The following is a 19,647-nucleotide window of genomic DNA, read 5'->3' as shown; positions in this document are numbered from 1 at the left end:
AGCACAAAGATGCTGCATCCTCAATTCAGCCTTAAACTTTGTATTTTTTTAACCTACAAGGTCCACAAAAGCTGTTCTTTTACCTAGCTTATTAGCACCTATTGCACAAATGCTAGACACAACACTGCTGGAGAGCTGGCTTTTCGGTGATCCCTAAATCATTGCACATACCCACCTTGATCCTGAAAGCATCCATAAGATACCTTACTGGAGTCCATGTCCAGGTGAACTTTCAGCTCTCACCTTTCTCACCCTGCTTGAAACTCCTCATTGACTCACATATTTCAACTCCATTCATTGTCTTCTTCTTGGTCACTGTCTTAGGGCAACCCTTCTCTACGTGTCTTTATCCATTTATTTCGTTTTTGATGTCTCTAGTGTACCTCACTCCCAGTTTAGCTGGCTATTCCTTGTCTCCACATGGACTGCAAACTGCTTTCTCTTGTAAAGAGACAGCACCCCATCACACAGCAGGTTCTCTAGTAAAGGTTTAGGCATCAGAATTATTAATTACATTTTCTTCTCAAATACTGTTTGACATAATGCCCTTCTCTCCAAGTAGTCATGACCAAAACATCTTTAAGTATCCAAGATATAGCTGTGTTTATGCAGATAAACTTGGCACGGACAGGGACTGTTCTCTCGTCCCTGTCACACAGCATGTGGTGCTGTGTCTCCTCTGAGCGTACGGTTTCTCGGTGGATCTAAGGTATAACTGTTACTTTAAGTGATTTTCTTCAGGTGTGTTCAGTAAGGTGAAGACTCTCTTTCTACCAGTACCAAGGTTACATAGGGTGAACATTGTGGGGTTATGTTGCACATTTTGGTGCAAAGGCGTGCAGAGATCTTTGAATGCACAAAGCCCATGCAGGTAGTATCAGAGGGCAGCACAAGCTCTCATCTCTTGCAATCTCACCCACATTACTTGCTGGGAAGTGCTCCCTAGCATATGTGCTCTCCCATCAGTCATGTCTGGGCATTCTTATTGAAAAGTGGTAGTTGGCACAGGCAGCTCAGTGATCAAGTTCACTCCCTGGCCTTGATTTGTTTAGTGATACAGTTATAGTCTATGTTTTGAACATGCTGTACAGACCATTATCTGCTTTATTTTTGCTCTCATGTAGTAAGGCAATGTGTAACATATCAGACACTAATGTTTTTTAGCATATTTTCAACCACAAGATTTTTTTTTAATGACAATAATAGCAATAATTAAGAAATGAGAGCCAAAATCTAGCTCGTGTTTTGCATGTTATAGCTATTCTCCAAATCAGACAAATGTCCTGTGCTAGGAAATAAGAAGCAAAGGGTGGCAAAGTTCAAGGACAGTAACTTGCTTTGAGCTGGAGACCTTTCTAGACATGTTTATTATCATTGTGTTACGATTCAAATGCAGGTTTAACAACAAAATAAAAAGCTGTCTTGTTTAAAGGAAGATGTAACTCATTTTATGAACAAGAACTGCAAACAGCTGCTTCCATATGTTGCTAGTATCAGGAAAAATTCTTTGTTAAATGGCATCTTTAAGATTAAACTCTGTGCTGAAAATAAACACAACAAAAGCGTGAGATGATTGAGGAGAACAGTGACCCACTCCAGGAAAAAATACACTTTGTTTCAGCTGGTGATGAATCTGCATGACCCAGACAGAGAGTTCCAACACTGACTATCACTGTATTCTGCAGTATTTTGACATGTAATATAAATGTCTGTGATAAGGGATAAAAGGCACATTGGGCCATCTGTGATAGTTTTAAACCTGTTTGTCCAACTTTGGGATGTTGTAATGTTTTTTTTTTTTATTTGCTAAAAGTGAATTTTTAACATAGTTTGGACCTAATTCTGCTTTCTGTAGTAAGTCTATTAGAAAATGTTTCAAGTGCAGCCCTCTGTTAGCCAGATTGAAACACAGTTCACGAAGGTGTCATTGTGCTCTCTTTGAAGTTGAGGGAGACGCATCTGCCTTGAATGAGAGCAGGATCAAATCACCTAAGCAAATGGTTGATTAATCAGATAGTGCCAAGGGAGCCAAGTATGGTTTGAGACCTTCTGTAAAGGAGACAAAGCTCTGGCTTCAGTTTTAATGATGAAATCTTTTCCTTCATAATGGCTAGAATGCGAATCTCCTGCTGTCATTCTCATGGCCCCAGATTTGCTTATAGTCTCACAGATCTTTCTTTTCTAACAAATCCATAGGGAACAGTGAGATTTGGAAGTGCAATTAGGGCTGTCTAGTTCTCGTAGTCTGCTCCTGTAACCTCTGATCACCTGCTCCTTGCTATACTTTCATACTTTATGGGTTTTTTGCATTGCTTCAAAGGGTTTTATAACACAATCTAAGGAATCATTTATACATGGTAATGTGCTATCACTTTTTGATTGAAAAACAACTTTCATACACTCATCTTTTACATGGGGAAAATTTTGCATCAAAACTGTTGTTTGAAGAATGATTGAAGAATGTGTGGAAAGCTAGTGTGGGTTTGCTTGTCCAGAAACATACACATGCCAGTTAGGTAAGCTTCATGATTTATTCTCCAGACAAGGAAAAAAAATCCAGACATTTTCAAAAGAGAATTAAATCTGCATTTGCATTATTGATTTGCAATATTTTCTTGATATACAAACTGGTGGGTGGTGTGGTGGCTTTTTTTTTTTTTTTTTTTTTTTTTTAAATCTTCGGTAGGCATATATTTAATTTTTATTATGGATGGATGGAAAATCTTGAAAAGATGAGCCACCTACTGACAGTGTAGAGAGCCTGAAATAGTAGCTCCGAGGCATTTGAGTTCCCATTTCAGCATCACACTCTGACTGTAGCACCCACCTCAGCATCTCAGCACAACAAGCTGGATGACTTATCCAGCTCCCTCCCAAACCTGCATTTCTATTGATCTGCGATTTCAGAAATAACTGCAGTCCAAGGGTGTTGCTGGGTTATGGGAAACCCCTTCCTGGGTGTGTTAAAGGCACTACTCTGCAGCCATTCACCGCAGTATTCAGTAGTTTTTAAGATGATCACAGGCAATGTATATATTGCAGCTGGTTATGGCATCTGTCTTCTCTGTTTTGCGAGTTTTTTGCTCTTAACCATGTTGCTCTTGCTGTGTTTCATATCTGTGCAATCAGATGCATGTCCTTTACACTGCTACGATCTGAACTGAGAACATACATTTCAGGCTTGTATGTATCCAGGCAAAGTGGGCAAAGGAGAACCCAGATGTTAACAACTACTGCTTTCTGCAACTCCTGTGGAAGATTTATCTGGATATACAGTTTTATGCTGGTTCAAACAGGGAAGTGACATTTAGAAAAAATCCACTTTGGGGGATGTTATTGAAAGAACTTAAATGCATGTTATGATTAACTTGCCAAAGCTACTAGGAGTAAACACATCCTTAATGCAGACTAGGATGTCTTCACATAAAACTCTTTCCCACATCCCACTCCCTCCCCTTCACCTCCCAAGATTCATCCTAGCCTAAGGCAGTAAAATCCGTAGGGTGGGGGTTTCCTTAAGCACATTGTATATGAGAGTATGTGACTTATCATCTCTGTGCCTCATTTACAGTGAGACGTAGCAGCTGCTTCGCAACCATGTGATACATTGAGCTTTGTATAATAGTTCACTTGAAGGTCTTTGCACAGTTCAGGCATGTCAGCTGAGTACCTTCAAGCAGTGCAGGGACTTGTAATTAGAGTGGCCCGAGGCTGCTTTCCTTTCTGAGGGGCTTTGTCTTCCCCGTGGATCCCAGTGGCATTCTGTATCCAGAGGCTCACCATCGGAGTGCACCAACGTGGGCTCAGCGGGCGGTAGGGGGGATCCGAGGTATGTCAGGAACTGAAAACAGGTATGAGAGTTCAAGCCTAGACAAAGGTCTTGTTAGTCATTTGAACACAAAGCATGCAGCACCTTGCCTCTCTGCTGGGTCCTGCAGCAGGTAGAGAACGGCCCCGTGCTTTACTTCAGAGAGTTATGCCCCAGTCCCTTTCCAAAATAAACAATCCACTGTGTTTATCTGTAATGACTTTTGCCACTTTGAGCAAGTTGGCTGATGCAGACATTCTTGGGAAGATGTCAAAGGAAGAAGCACACTGTTTTCTAAGCTGGCCTTTTAAATGGCTGCGTCACTTCTGCAACACCGAAAGCTTTATATCCTGCCTGCAAGTCCCCATTCATTTTCCTTGAGCATTTTTGGAAGCACAGATTGAGCAATTTGGAAGGGATAGACCTGAACTTCCTATTTCTGTCACTCCATTTCTATTATCCACTAAGACAGAGGAAGAAAAAAAAATGAAGGAAAAGAATGAAGCAGATATTTAAATGGAAGACAAACTTTTGGCCACTCAAATTTGCAAAGGCATGTTAAATACCTTAACAAAGGAGGATATCAACCAGCAAATCAGCAAAGCATTGCTAAACCAACTGCTCTAGGAAATGGAAAATAAAATTTTACTTCATAAAAGGGTTAATTTTGAGGATTGGGTTAGGAGGAATGGTTCCTCACTACTACAAACTGGCACACGCTTTTCATCTGTTACTCTCCTGCATTGGTTCTGAAGAAAGTATAAATCAATGTATAAGAATCGTCAGGTCTGACTGAGTGCAAGAAAGCATGTTTACCTGCTCTTGTACCTCTGTCTCATGCCTCACTGAACAAGAAATATTTCTAGTGCCCACACTCATTGCTACAGGAGAATTTTTTTTTTTTTTTTCCTGCAGAGGTGCAGAGAATCACCATTAATCTGGGCACAGCAGTTCTCCCTCCCTCCCACCTCCTACGCCCACTTCCTGCTGCATCTGGCTGCACCATTCCATCACCTTTAGGAGGGTGAAACGCGATGCACGCTCACCAAAGTGACGGAGGTGGCACACAGGTGACACCACTCCCCCCCCCCCCCCCCACCCCGTTCAAATAAATCATAACTGTCACTTTTTATGAATGAAGAAATAGATGCCCTGTCAGTACTGCAGAGAGGCACATGTCTCTGCCTCCTTGGAAAAGCAGGGCTTAAAGCACCACATGCCCATACCCACACAGCATATAGCCCTTGTGGCTATATTTATTCCTCTAAAAACAAAAGATGGCCATGGATCTTCCTCTGGCCCCCAGCCTGCTCAGGGTCAGCTGTCCTCAGGGCAGGAGGGTCTGGTGAACTACAGCTTTACTAGTAAATGAGATGTTTGGATTGAAAAAAAGGGGAATTGGTGGGATGGCTGCGTTATGAGGCTGGTCCCTGTCTCTGAGCAGTGCCCACCAGAACGGTCAGACATTTGCCAGAGATGGTCCAGAGGTCATCATGGTCCTGAGACAGTTCCCAGTAGGCCAACTGGGCACAGCCCCCCTCTTCTAGTGGGATGGGGGTGCTCTTCCTTGCCAGCTGGCCTCAGAGCCAGAGGCCAGTCCCAGGCATGCTTAATTACCACTATGAGTAGCTGGACTTTGCACCCCTGCAAGAAACCTTGGGTTTCCTCTGGGCTGTGGGGCATCTCTGTGACCCCAAGACATAATTACCATGTCAGTCTTGGTTATTCAGTTCAAAGTATTGGAAATAGCTGAGGGCTATGTTGCAATAAGTGTTTTTATAGCACAGATTGAATGTGTGTGCTGCATACACAGAGGTGTGCCAGGAGGACATGGGAAGTGCTTTCAAGAGCAATGTCTTCTGGGGTAGCAGAAGATGTGGGGAGACAAATGTGATTCCAACTCACCCAACAATGTGCTTTGGAAGTGATCCCTGGGGGGAACTGACCCATTACTGCCTCCATCAAATTCACTACCATGGTCTGACGCCTTTGTTGCACCAGTCTGCTGCTCCCATTGCTTTTTCTGATGTTGTTTCTGCCGCCCCTGCCCTGCCTCTGCCACCACCTCCAGTGAGCCAGGCAGCAGCAGACACACAGACACACTCAGACACACAGGGATCCCCTCAGCTCGGGCCATGGGCTTGCTGGGCAATACAAACCTGACATCAGGATCTTGTTGCTGGCACTCTGAAAAACAGCCCTAAGCTCCTTGCAGTTGTGGGTGAATTGCTTGCTAGTATAATTTAGCACTGATTTTTGAGTGTCTATGCTGCGTTTTTGTCATGGCAGTCTAGACAGACATGAGAAACATTCAGGAGGATTGCTTGGGCTTTTCTGCTGCCTCTGGAAACTAGACTAGAAAGAGCTCAAACCATTGGGGCTGTTTATCTAGATTTGGTGTTTGGATACTGTAGGTCACTCATGCTATTATTATACTCTCCAAACTCCAAAAATACTCAATAATGTTGGATAGATTTTGGCCTGGTAGATATCTTTGTATATCCAAAAATAGGGAAGACTGATGAAATAATTTCTGTGCCTGTCCTGGGTTTGTAACAAAAAGTTTTGACTTCGGGCCTTGGATTCTTTCTAGTATTTTGAAATAGGTACCTCCTTTTATTAATGTGAATGTTCTGAAGCTTACCTAATTACCTATGACATAAGTATATTGTCACTTGGCCAGTTTTCCTCTAAGAGATAATATTTTATTAAATTCTACATATGCATTGCTGAATTGCTTCTTGTTTTGAACTGCTTTCGGAAATAAGCATTTTATCAAACTCATCACAGAATTAGACTTGCAGATTCCCAGGCACAGGTCTTATCCAGCAAGATGGTATCCAGCTCATGTTCTTTTAACACTGAACATGTCTGTGTTGGTACTCTTAACTGATGTCAGTGACAAAATCCCATTGATTTAAAGGAAAATAGGATGGAGCCCAAAATGCTAATTCTGTTGACTTTCTTGTTGGACTTCAGTTTAACCCTACCACACTGAAGACTGTTTCATTTCCTATGGCTCAGCTTTATCTGTTCATCTCAATACCCCAAGTTTACACGACTCCCTTTTTCATCCCATCAACAAAGAATTATGCTGAATTACAGCTTTGTTACTAAAGGGGAATTGTGTGTTTGAGGTATATTTTTCACAAGGCATTTTGGCCAAGTGGATGAGGTATTAATATGAGAAACTATAAACAAACCTTGGTTTTCTAAACTGCGGATAGAGTGATTGGCTTAATTTGTTTCTATACACTGCCATCTTGAAAACTAAACTGAAGCATCCAAATTAAACAGGAGATGTAAATATTAGCCAGATGTTCCCTGGTGTCAGAACTCTTTTTTGTTCCTTTTTTTTTTTTTTTTTTTCCCCTGTTAAATGGGTATGCTTTTTTACATCTAACATAATGACCTATGTTTTAGATTTTGGTCCTGGCCTAATGGCTTTTTATCATATGATTATGATATCATCTAATCATGTAAGCGTCATGAGATGCTGTTCAGCTTTGCTGAAGCACATGAGTGTCAAACTGCTTAGTTTAGGCTGAACCATTTGCCTGACTGTCTTAATGTGGGGAGTGAATGTGCTGTTAATTTAGGAAATGCCAGCTGAGGCTGCGGGTTTAGTGAGCCAAGCAAAACAGAGCAGTGACCACAGATTGAAACATTACAGAGTTCCTTAATGGTTCTGTCAAAAAGAAATATAACCTCTTTTTTTCCCCTACAGAAGTTGCAATATTCTTCTGGTTGCTACCAGTAGGGTTTTAGCATTGATAAACATGGGTGGAAAAGACAGGCTCTTGACTTAGCTTTTGGTTAAAGCTTTTTCCTGAAGACATTTGTTTGAATTTGATGATAGTGAAGCTTTTGGTTCTACTCTTCACATTTAATATTACAAGGCTAATAACTGCATTTGCAAGTAAATTGGGATTTAGCAGATACAAATGGAAGATTTTCAATATAATTAAAATTGTAACACTGAATTTATAAATTTAATGCAAATTAGGAAAACAAAATGACAACTCTTCTTTGTTTTTCTTTTTCCTTGATAGCTTTGCCCAGAAATATGGTCTTTTTAAGTTTCCCTTAGTGCAGGTCTAGATTTGAGATACTGAGGACCCACAAGAGCCTTGAATCTTCTGCTAAGCACTGACAAACCTCCATGAATTTGGCCATAGAGCTTGAACAGTTTGGGGTTCTTCTGAGAGGGTTTTCTGCAACAGTCCTTGCTATAAGAGCCATTTACTCCTGAGTGGCATGTCTAAAAGAGATCTTTCGCTTTAGTGTTGTTTTTTGTTTCCTGATCTCTTCAAAATTTTGCTGAGCTTGGTTGGGACAAGAAATGGGTTTGAGGTGTCTGCTCAGCACCCCAAGGACTTTGCTGGGTGAAAGAGAAAAAGCTTAATAAATAGAACTACTATTATTATTCTTTATCTATTCAAAGCTTTGTTAAAGAAAAGAGGCTTGCCTGTGAACCCTCCTCTGCAGAAATTCTCATCACTTAAGGCCATTTAAAAATAGACTGGACTAAGCACTAGGGAGCACACTGCAGAGGGCAAGCCTGCACTGTCAGCGAGAGGGACTAGATGACTTTCCCATATCTGTGCTATTTTATTCAAGTGAGGTAATATGTTACCACTGTGTCCTCTAAGGCAACAAAAAGGAATAAATTAATCTCAAATGCACATCTGCCCTGAGATTTCCACCACAGTCAAGCATCTGGAAACGACCAACTAAGAATATTGCTATTAGTGAATTGCAAGATATCCTTCACAGTAAGGAACATCAGTGCTTGAAAGCAAGTCTTTGAAGGTCCTTCCAGCTTATGGGAAAGCATTTTCTAAATCATCCTTGTGAAGATGATGTAAATGGACTCCTTTCACCTTCTCTGACAAAAGGTGTGAATTGCCTCCAGTGACACTGCCTCCATCCATCTTGCCCATGTATGAAGTACACAGCTGTGTGAAACAAAGGAGGTGGATGCCACATCTACTCCCGGAAGGTTCCCATTGCATTGCAGGATCAGGCTTTACTTTGGTTTATTCCTTTATTGCCTGGAGTATGTGAAAGAAAGTAGGCTGTATTTCTTGTAAAGCATGTATCTGTGGAAACAAGTGGACCAGAAGGAATGGATCAAAATCTAAAGAAGCCTTTAATTTCAGTTACTAAAGACATTTTATATTCTGTAAAGTATGTTTTATAGCACTTAAAATAAGCAGAGGGAGCCTTTAAAATCATTGTGTTTGTTTGGCCTCATACATTAGGCAAAAGGTCATCACTGGGTTTCAATTTTGAGAGGGCCCCTGTACAGCTGACTGAAAAGATGGGATTTCATAGTGGTAAATTAACCATTCTGAAGAATCCCAAACATACAAACCACCACAGATGAATTAGCAAGATGTGCAGGTGCCACAGATGAATAACTTGTTATAGTTCTCACCACCTCCCTCTCTGCTTTCTCAGAATCTCTTTTTTTCATGTATAAAATGATACTTAAAAATTCCCAGTAACTGGGCCCATCTCTTTATATGCCCAGCATCCATTATTGGGGATCATTAATTTGTATCTCCCAGTTCCTCAGTAGTCTTTAAGGAAAAGCACCACCATTCACAAGCAGATAAGAAATGTGTTCAATTCATATTTAATCTTTGTTTATGTTGCCTACCTAATCTTTTCTGAGGTAATGTTTTGTAGATCTGGAGTCCCCAAAATGCAGCCTCCCTGTTCTTGCCCTGCTGGTCTTGTTAAAAAATTACACTGTGAAGAAAATACTTAATTTCACCCTGCATATAGAGACAGAACGTTTGTTTTCCATTTAATAGCTTGCAGTGTCTACACAGCATTATTATTTTCAATAAATACTTCAGTTTTTTGAACTACACTTGAACTGTAGTGACAGGACAAAGAGTAATGGGTTCAAAGTGAAAGAGGGGGAATTTCAATTAGGTACACAAAAGAATTTCTTTATTGTGAGGGTTGGGACAGGTTGTCCAGAGTAGTTGTGGACACCCCATTTCTAGCAGTGTTCAAGGACAGGTTGGATGGAGCTTTGAGCAACCTGGTCGAGTGGGAAATGTCCCTGCCAATGATAGGTAGGATCTAAATATATGGTCTTTAAGACTCCTTCCAACACAGAACATTCTATGATTCTATAATTCTATAAAAATATTCTAACAATCTTTTTGTGATTAAAGTGTGATGAAACTGTCCCTTTAACTGCCTCTCAATTCTACATCATTTCTGCAATATTAATTTTTAAAATGACAGCACTTCTATTATCCCAGGTTTGCAATCACAGCAGCTGTATTATCAATATTTCACTTAAAAGTGATTAGTCACAAAATGCTGGTATCACCAAAGGCCTGTGATAAATGAAACTCTCTTACAGTATCACTAGTTTTACATTGAAGCATTTACGAGTCAAAGATAAAATACTGGGTAGAAAAAATCCAAAACAATAAACCAACCAAACTCCTCTCCCTCCCCCCAAAATAAAAAAGTCTGCCCCAAAGAGTCATACAAACATCCTAATATATGAGAAATGAAGATCCCGCAAGAAAAATTGCATAGCTGCAAGATGGAACTAAGACTGACCTTCATCACAATGACATAACACTTGTGCCTATCACCTTGTGTGACTCCACAACTGCCCAGAGTGGAAGATGTAAAACAGTCTCCCCTGCATATCTCCCCAGTGTGCACTGCAGCTGAACTAAGTAATGTCGCGACTATTTTCTGAACCTATCCAAGATAGGAGTTGAAATCCATCCAAGTCCAAAAGGCTGTGACCACTTCAATCAACGTTTTTGTGTTCCCCTGGCAGCACCTCTCCCATGCACTCAGAGCAGTTCTGGGGATGAATGCTGCAAAGGAGACAAAGGCCATAGGAAGGACTGTAAATTAACTTAACTCACCTACGTCTTCTATTTCTGACATGCTGGACAAAGAGTGCGAATTATCTACTGGCTTTATTCTAGTTGCAAACCTGCATTGCTGCCCAATGCTGCAGCCTGGGCTTGGGGACTAGATCTCAGAGGTTTCTAAGTATTTTGGGGGCAATATCCTGGAAAGACCTTTCAAACAGGTAGCGAACAGAAAAGACTACAATGTTGCTACAAGTAGAGTTTTTCGTGTTTAGAGAAAAGAAAATTCAGGACTTAAAAGTGCAAGTTTGTAAGTGGGTGATCTACTGGTATTCCCAAGGAGATGTGTGATTTCTATTTGTTGTATGATTGATTTATTCCACTGGCTGAGGAGGAATTCCCATTTCCGTTTCTCCCTTGATGTATATCTTGGCCTCTACATTGTTTATTTTTTTTCGTTCCTTTGAAGCATTTAGTCACTGGCCGCGGCTAGAGACAGGTGAGTGGATGCACTAATAGCAGATTCCAGGTGCTTGCATGGCTTGTGGTCCTCGCACAGCATCAAACCCACCTGCCATTTTGTCATCAGAATCCATCGCCCTCTTTCCCAAGGTTTGCTGGCAGGGAATTTTCAGTGTTTATATTATGTTTTCCTCTGCAGTGGATTTACCCCACAAATCACCTGTTGTGACAAAGACTGTGGATGATGGCAATGCCTTTAGTTAAACTCTTAATTTTCTTGTCACATTAATCATCATGACTCTTAGCCTTTTTCTGCTGGCCCTAAATTTGCTGCGGTTATAAGGACTACTCACAGTGGATCAAAATACAGAAAGGCCTTTTGTTTACCTGCAGTTTCTGGAACCACATCATATTTTGACACCACCAGATCTGTACAAGAAATCCCTATAATTATGCAACGTCACTCCTAGAATCTGACTCCTGGTATCCTCATAGAAAGTATAAACCTATTTTTATTTTTAATAAAGGTGACTTCACTGCGTTTGAAAAACAAAAAAATCTCTGAGAATCTGGACTAGTCAAATAAGGCAGAATGAATGTATTTGTTATGACTACTCTTTTGGCTGTCATACAAAAATATAACAAACATCACTGACTTTAACAAACACAACAGGAGTTCAGTATGAGATACAAAAAATGATGAAAACCAGAAAATATTTTGTCACTTTTTGCAAGGTAAAATGTCATTAGAATCTTGTCCCTGCTGTACAATATTAACTGTGGGCTCCTAATACGCTCTACCTGGAACTGCAATAGACTCTGCTCATCTTTGTGACTGGAGGCTGCATATTCTTCTTTTGAAACTGGGCAGAGTAGATGTAATTTTCTCACAGAAGGGGATACATAGGCTTGGAAAGTTTACATTTACCAAATTCGCGAAGACTCCTGTAGCAAGGCCACAAAAAAAATTCTCAGAGCTTCCAGGTGCCATTCGACTGCTACAGACACAAACTTACACTTCCTATGATTTAAGCCAATAATTACATCAAGGATATGTTTATCAGCAAGACTTAGTTAAGGTTTTTGTGAGTTTATGTCTCAGTAGATGCTAGCTAACATTTAGAGAATTACTACAGTAAGTTGTCATTAGGATTTTACTGAAAAATACAACAAAGACTTTAAAAAGCATGTACACATTTTCATGTTGCAAGACAGAAATGGGCAATTTTAATTTATGATAACTGAAGGAATCTGAGATTACTACTGACAGGATTTCCTTTTTTCATAAGATCACAGTAGTATAAATAGAGGTGACATATGCTTCACGAGAACTATAAAGTGCAGGTCTGTCTTATGCAGTGGTTCGCAGCAGTTGTTTGCAAATGGAAAAAATGTAGGAGTAAGGCAAGGAGCTGCAGACAAATCTTAATGTCTGCACAAGGTTCCAGGCCTTAAGGTTTCGGAAGTCTATTTTTAAACTTAGTTTCTTTGAAAAACCGAAACCTGCGACTAATGCTTGTCATTATGGTATAATGATCTATCTTCTTGCCAGAGTATTTGGGGATTACGTTTCCCAGAGAAGCAGATCTATCCACCAGAGACTGCTCTTCATGTTTGTATCTGTTTTCTCTCTTTCCTAGTAAAGTCTATAACCTTCCATATTTCCTAAGGCATTAAAACCAACTGTGCAAATGTCTTCTCTTCCAGATTTCAACATACCTTTCTCTGCCCAAGCTGACTGTTCCTGGCAGCCCTCTCAGAGAGTTTGGTGAGTCAAGAGCCAGCATCCTTCTGGTGCTGGTGTTCAGGCAGCTCCTTGCTGGGCAGCTTGCTTAAGTTTGCCCAAATGGTCTGAGTATCAGCAAAGATCATTGAAAGACTGAGCTAATACAACCAACTTCAAGAGAAAACCATAGGAAACAAAAAGGAAAAAAATGCTCCTGTTCAAGGATACTTGACTAAAAAACATTCCACAAATAATGTCACCACCAAAGACCTCTTAATAAAGGAAATGAATCTACACTGCCCTGATTTCATGCTCCCCTTCCAATTTCACCTAGTTCTAGGTAAGGAGGAGGTACTAGTGCATTAGTATTCAATATGTTTGTGTATGCAATTGTATGCTAAGCAATCAGAAGGTTGTATGACTTCTGAGACAGATGACAGCCCTCCAAAACCTCTGGAGCAGAGAGCCAAAGAGCTCTGTGAATGACAAAAGACCTCTGTGGGTAGCATATGATCTACACATTGTGTGTGTGATATGGCAAATGCATGAGCTGCCTACTGGCTACGAAAATACTTGGAAAATTTTTCACATATTGGGGCTTAAGCATATGATTGCTCCATAACATGACAAGTTACACATGTCTGGACACTGAACAATTTTGATTGTGATACTCAGGTGCACATTACCCCTGAGGTCTCAAATCCTTTCCATGAGGTGATGCATTCCTCCAGTCCCAAAGAGCTCTCCACTGTGAATCAAATACCTCGCAGTGATGAAGACTATTTTTCCATGGGCTTATTTATAGAAAGGAATTCTTGTGCCACATGTTTTATCTGTCTGTTATAGAGTCTGACTGAGAATGATGCTTCATGTATAAGACAAGTAGATCCACCAGTCAATGCTTGTTATCCCTTACAGCAGAGATGCAGACAAATGTGCTTCATAACTATAAACCACTTGAAAGTAGGATTTGAAACAGCCAGGAGAAGTAATGTAACAGAATATAAATGAGAGAAGCAGCTTGGTGAAAAGCAAAACAGATATGTCCTTCCCATCTTGGCAGTTTTTGGGTCCCAAATACAAATTTCTCTGGTTTTATTATTTTCCTTGTTTGACATACAAAGGTTTGCAGCAGTAAAAGGGGAGCTAGGGAGAAAGAAACTGTATATAGATAAGGAGAAGACTTCTGTATGATAGAAGCATTGAAGACTTGATTTACTCCTTATCTGCTGGGAAATAAAATGAACAGGAGGATGCATGCTAAATTTGAAACAGGGGTCAGATTCCTTCCAATTTACAAGAACTGTTCCAGATTAAATGGTTCTGTTCAGACTTGGAGATTAGTTTGGATGGAAAGAACTAGATAAGCACTCGCTATTTTTTTAAAATGCTCTTACTGTATTGGTTTCAAAACTCAGAAAGAAAACTGAAACTGTGTGTAAAATACCCCTCAAAATCCCTTAACAAGATAAATTAAGTAGATTAAGCAATGATATAAAGTGATCACAAATTACAATTAAAAAAAATGCAGGGAAGAGAAAGTGTTTATTTTTTTCTCGTTTTTTCAAGACTTTGTTTTAACAATGTGCTTCATAGTCCCTACATTTAGGCACACAATTTAAGTAATTTGGTCTAAATTAAATAACTGGCATCAAACAGCAAATCGTGTTTTCAGAAATACATCAACAGTTTTTTAAGATGGTTATTGTTAGTCACGGCAGGGTAGCTCACTGTACTTCTCAGTCTCCTCAGTTTATTCTGTATCATGATTTGATTCTGCAAAAGTCATTGGGCTCCTCTATCTGCTTGCCTCAAGAAGCTCTTCACATATATCTTCATGCTCCAAGTTTTGCTCTTGTTCAATGGAAGGTTGAAAACTCAACATAACTGCAATTTCACAGAGTGTTAGTACAAAACTTTACGGGACTGGGACTAAATCTGCACTTCTGCAGTCAATTGTGGCCACATTAGGGCCATTATCAGCTCAGGCAGTTACTGAAAACACTAAAATAAAGTTTCACACTACTTGTCCTGCTGATGTGTTTACCAGGCCATATTATCTCCTCCGCATGAATCCAGATACTGAGGATGCTGTTACACGACCATAAAGAAGGAAAACCAAGAGAACAAGAACCATCTCCTCACCCACTATCCCGCCCTCCCCCTAGCTCTCCCCCTCTGATCTTTAGTGGCCTCCTTTTAGACGGGGTGTAAACCCAAATTTAGTTTTTGGTTACGCTGGTGTGTATCTGATTAAACCCACTGCCATCACGAGAGATATTCTGGTTTTACACTATTATAGGAGATAGTAAGTTTTGGCAACAACCTTTAGGTAGCACAATGTAAACAGCTTGCTCTCATGCAAACAAATTACAAAATTGTGTATAGAGTAAGAGAATCCCTGCTTTTAAGCTGTCATTCTTGAGAAGAGGAATTAAGTCATCCAACTTGGATATGTGTAATCCTCTCGAATTCTTCAAATTTACAACTTTCTCTTGCTATGTAAACTTGACTTTCCTTGTAGAGATGCTGTTCTCTAATTGCTTCTTGAGGATATAATTTTAAAAGATCATACTATATCTAGTCATCTTCACCATCTGATGCAATTTAAGGAAAAGAAAAAAGACCATTAAATATAGTTAACACAGCTTGGCTCTGTCTTCTTGTTACTCCCCTACAGGCAATGGAAAAGGAGCCCAGAAAACAATTTGTTTATTATAAGCAGGTCAGTCCTCGGGGGTATTCATGGAATCACGCAGTGGGAGAGGACAATCATGGCACTGAAATGGTGGGTAATTTTATTTGTTCCACTTGATGGTCACAGTGGCATCATGCTGGCCAATTACTCTTGAGTCAGCAGGTTTCAGAGGTTAAGACCCCCTTGTGGGTTGCAGCACTGCAGGCAAAGTATTCAGGCCAGATTGAAACCGTTTCAACAGCAGAGACGCCAGCCGCCTTCTCCCTTGGAGTTCTCCTTTTTCAACTGTGTACGAGACATACATGTGATAAAATAGGCATGTCTCTAGCATCGAGACAGCTTAATTATTGAGAGTGGAAAAAATGCCAGATTCAGATAAAGAAAGGAAGAAAATCAGCCAGAGAGAAAGGCTGTGCTGAGGAGGCATGAAGCGAACAAACATTGCAAACTTCGACACCAGGTTCCAAAGGAAAGATCATGTCTGGGAATAATCCTCATGCCAATAGTCTACTAGTGTTTCAAGGCTGCTGAACCTTTAACAATTTCATCACATTTTTCTCCAGTGGAAATGTTTCAAGCTACTTCTTCAGTGATCTGTAATTCTAAGGGGAAAAACAGCAGCAAAGCATTTGCTTTACCAGTAGAACCTGCCACAAGTGATTGGGCAGAAGCGGATATGAAAACCAAGAGAGCAGAAATAATGTGTGTGAGGGAATTGGGCAGGAGAGTTGTCCAGGACAGGCTGAAATTGTTCCATTAGGCTTAGATGAAATTCATTTAGTGACTCACGTTTCATTTGGATTGGGGTATGGGAAGCTAGGAAGTGGCATTTTTATCCTCTTAATGATAATACTACTGTTATGATCTCAGAAACAGGGGAGGCTTCTCTGGCTTAAGCTCTGTTGTGTATGTGACATTTCAGGCTTAAAACATCTCAAGTGTATATTTCCTGTCAGAAATATTATGCTGTGAGAGCTGTTCAGTTTCTGAAGGATTCACTGGAGAGTTAAGATCCATGCTTTAATGTTTTTTTCGCTAACATCATGCCAGTTTGAAGTTTCTGGAAAACATCTCAAGAATCCCAGAAGCAAGAAATAGATGTATTATTATGATTAATAGTGGTGCTAATTTATCCAGAGTTTGCTCTTGAGAGGCAGAAATAATCAGTGGGACTCTGATGTCTTGCTCTACAGAACTGGATTGATGACATTTTAAACTTAATATAAATGTTGGGCTATTTGAATTTGCAGGAAACATTGGGATGTAGTAGAATGAGATAAAATGTTTATACTCAGGGTTTTATTTTTTTATGATTTTATTATTAGGCATAATTTTTTCCTCCTTCAGCAATAAGAGGTTGTGAGAAAACTTTGATTATGACAAATCCTGCAACTAACATTTTCAGATCAAAATGCATTTTGATCTGTAAAGTACTAGTGCATTGCTTTTTTTTTTGGAAAAGATTTCCCAGTGAAAGGAGGAATCCAAACAGGAAGATTTCTACTCCTCTTTATTCCTCTAGCACCACTTTATATGACACAAAAACTGGAAATATCTCACAACAGAAAGTCCTCACACTACGGCTGCAGAAATCCATGTGTCTGGACATCAAAAGTGGAGCAAAGCCCAACTCAAACTCTTGTAAATCAGGTACATTTTACACTGCAGTGATTTGAACAGTAGCAAAAAGTTAAACACATACTCGCTTAAGCTGCTTTCTAAGCTCTGGCCACTGCGGGTGTTCAGCCATTGGTATAGAAGATGTTTAATGAACAAAGGGCATGTGAGACTTCAATTAAAAAAAAAAAAAAAAAAAGAAAAAAAAGAATAACTTTAACATCTTAATAATGATCTATTTAACAGCCTGGGAATCTTTTTAGTTGAAAGTTCAGAATGTGAAATAGAACCTAGGAGAAAGATGAGAACAAGTATTTTCCAGTTGTGTTTCACTGCTTGAAGTACACATTCACTTCTCCTGCCGAAACAGCTGTCAATTAACCCCTGCATGACACACACAGGAAATGTGTCTGTACAGTTCAGAGGCAGTCCTACTCTGAGCTGCATCTAAAACACTGCTTCATCTTCCAGATTTTGCTCCTGCCTATTTTACAACCTTGGATTCCAAATCAGGGAAGATGTTAGACCAAGAACAAATTGGCTTGAAGAAAGAACTCTGGGAGCAGGGAAACTAGAGGAAATATATTCTCTTTCCACTACCATTAATAAAACAATAAATAGGATAATATACATATATATGTGTGTGTATATATATATATATATATATATACACTTTTGATTCTTTACACTACTGGAACAAGTGATATTGTTAAGAACGGTAAATTTTCTTTGGTTTACTTGAATACATTGGTTTATTAAGCATGTATGGTTAGAATATTATGTTTTAGAGATGATTGTCAGTGATGATATAGAGCTTGTTGTGCTTTGGATGCCCTGGGAAAAATAAAGTATAATTAATTATGGCCAATATTACCCACTTTGGTTGAGGAGGCTCTCTTTATGAGACAAAAGACCTGAAGGAATAACTATATATGCAGCAAATTTTTAAATCAATAAAAAAAGGAACAGGGCTGTCTTGCTGCTCTACTGATACAGGCTTAAATAGATTGTGTACCAAATTAAAAGAAAAGGTGAGTGGTGTATTTGCCTAATTTACACAAATCAGGATAAGAAACTTAATTCATCTCTTTTAAAGAGTTTTACCATAAATAAATAATAATCAGAAATAAATAAGATGAGAATATATTTTTAATGACAGGAACCTGTATTTCAACAACCAGCTTGCTGTCAATTCGCAATGCTTATTTAGTAATTTTGCCTATTAATATGATTTTTCTGGGACTCGGAGGATGAGATGATAGGAAACATGTCAATGAGCAATAGAAAGAAAAAAAATTGCGGTAGTTTGTGGGATTTCCAATCTTCTCATTCCCTTCTCCTGAAATATTCTGTAAGATTTTATCATTTACTTCATCAGAATAACATCTGTTTTAATTAAATATACCAAGAACATTTCAGGGAACCATGGAATAAATGTCTGTACAGAAGGAGGTGGTGGTTTTTTATTTTTTTTTTTTTAGCAATATACTGTACAAATTATTAGGGCAAAATCTGTCACACAGAAAAAATATTTCAGCCCTTAGGTATATTCATGAATATGCAGAAACAACCTCAGATGTGGAGAGTCTCAGCAATCTGTTGTAAACATGTGTCCTTGTGTAAGGATTTTCATGTATGTACAGGTATAGATTGATAAAGATCTACTGAACTAAATGCTTCAGGGGAAAACAATTCAGGACTTCAATAAATTTCACTTGGAAGACTTATTTCTGAAACTTCCTGAAGTCAGGTTGATAACATATGGAATTAGCCCATCTCCTACACCTCTCAGACAAATCTAGTCCCCTCAGTAAATGTCAGTTTTTAGGGACTTCACCACTATGACAGTAAAAAGAACAAGAATTCTTGCCTTGCAAATGAAAACCTCTGTGAATAGCTGGCAAAGGAGAAAATACATGATTAGTCATTGCTGAAATGCCTCTTCATGTGAGGGGAAAGCACATGATTTCACATCCAGTCACACTGCTGCCACACACATCCATCAATTCTGTTGTACCTCAACAGAATGAAAACAAGGCTAGAATTTAGAAGGGTTCAGTGACTTGAATTAAGGCCATAAATGAATTTAGAGTTCCATGGCTGGAACAATAAATACATTTCATAAATCTGATCCAAATAATTGAGTTTTTCTCTAGGGCTTTTTTGTTCACATGAAAGTATAATGCCACCCCCCCCCCCCCCCCACCCCCCCCGGCCCCTTTTCACTTATTTTAAACCATGGAATTGCAGAATTCTTGGTGTTGGAAGGCATATCTAGAGATTGTTTCATTGAAGCCCCCTGTTCAAGCATGGCCAGCTAGAGAAGATTTCCCAGGACCCTATCCAGTCAGGTTTTTAATGTCTCCAAGGATGAACACTCCACAGCCTCTCTGGGCAACCTCTTCCAGTGTGTGTTGCATTCAAGTTATTTCTTTGCAGCTGCCTGCAATAAAAGTTAAGGAGGTATGAGACA

The sequence above is a fragment of the Hirundo rustica genome, chromosome 1, assembly GCF_015227805.2.
Source record: "Hirundo rustica isolate bHirRus1 chromosome 1, bHirRus1.pri.v3, whole genome shotgun sequence".
NCBI classification, from domain to species: Eukaryota; Metazoa; Chordata; class Aves; order Passeriformes; family Hirundinidae; genus Hirundo; species Hirundo rustica.
This window is presented reverse-complemented; position numbering follows the sequence as displayed.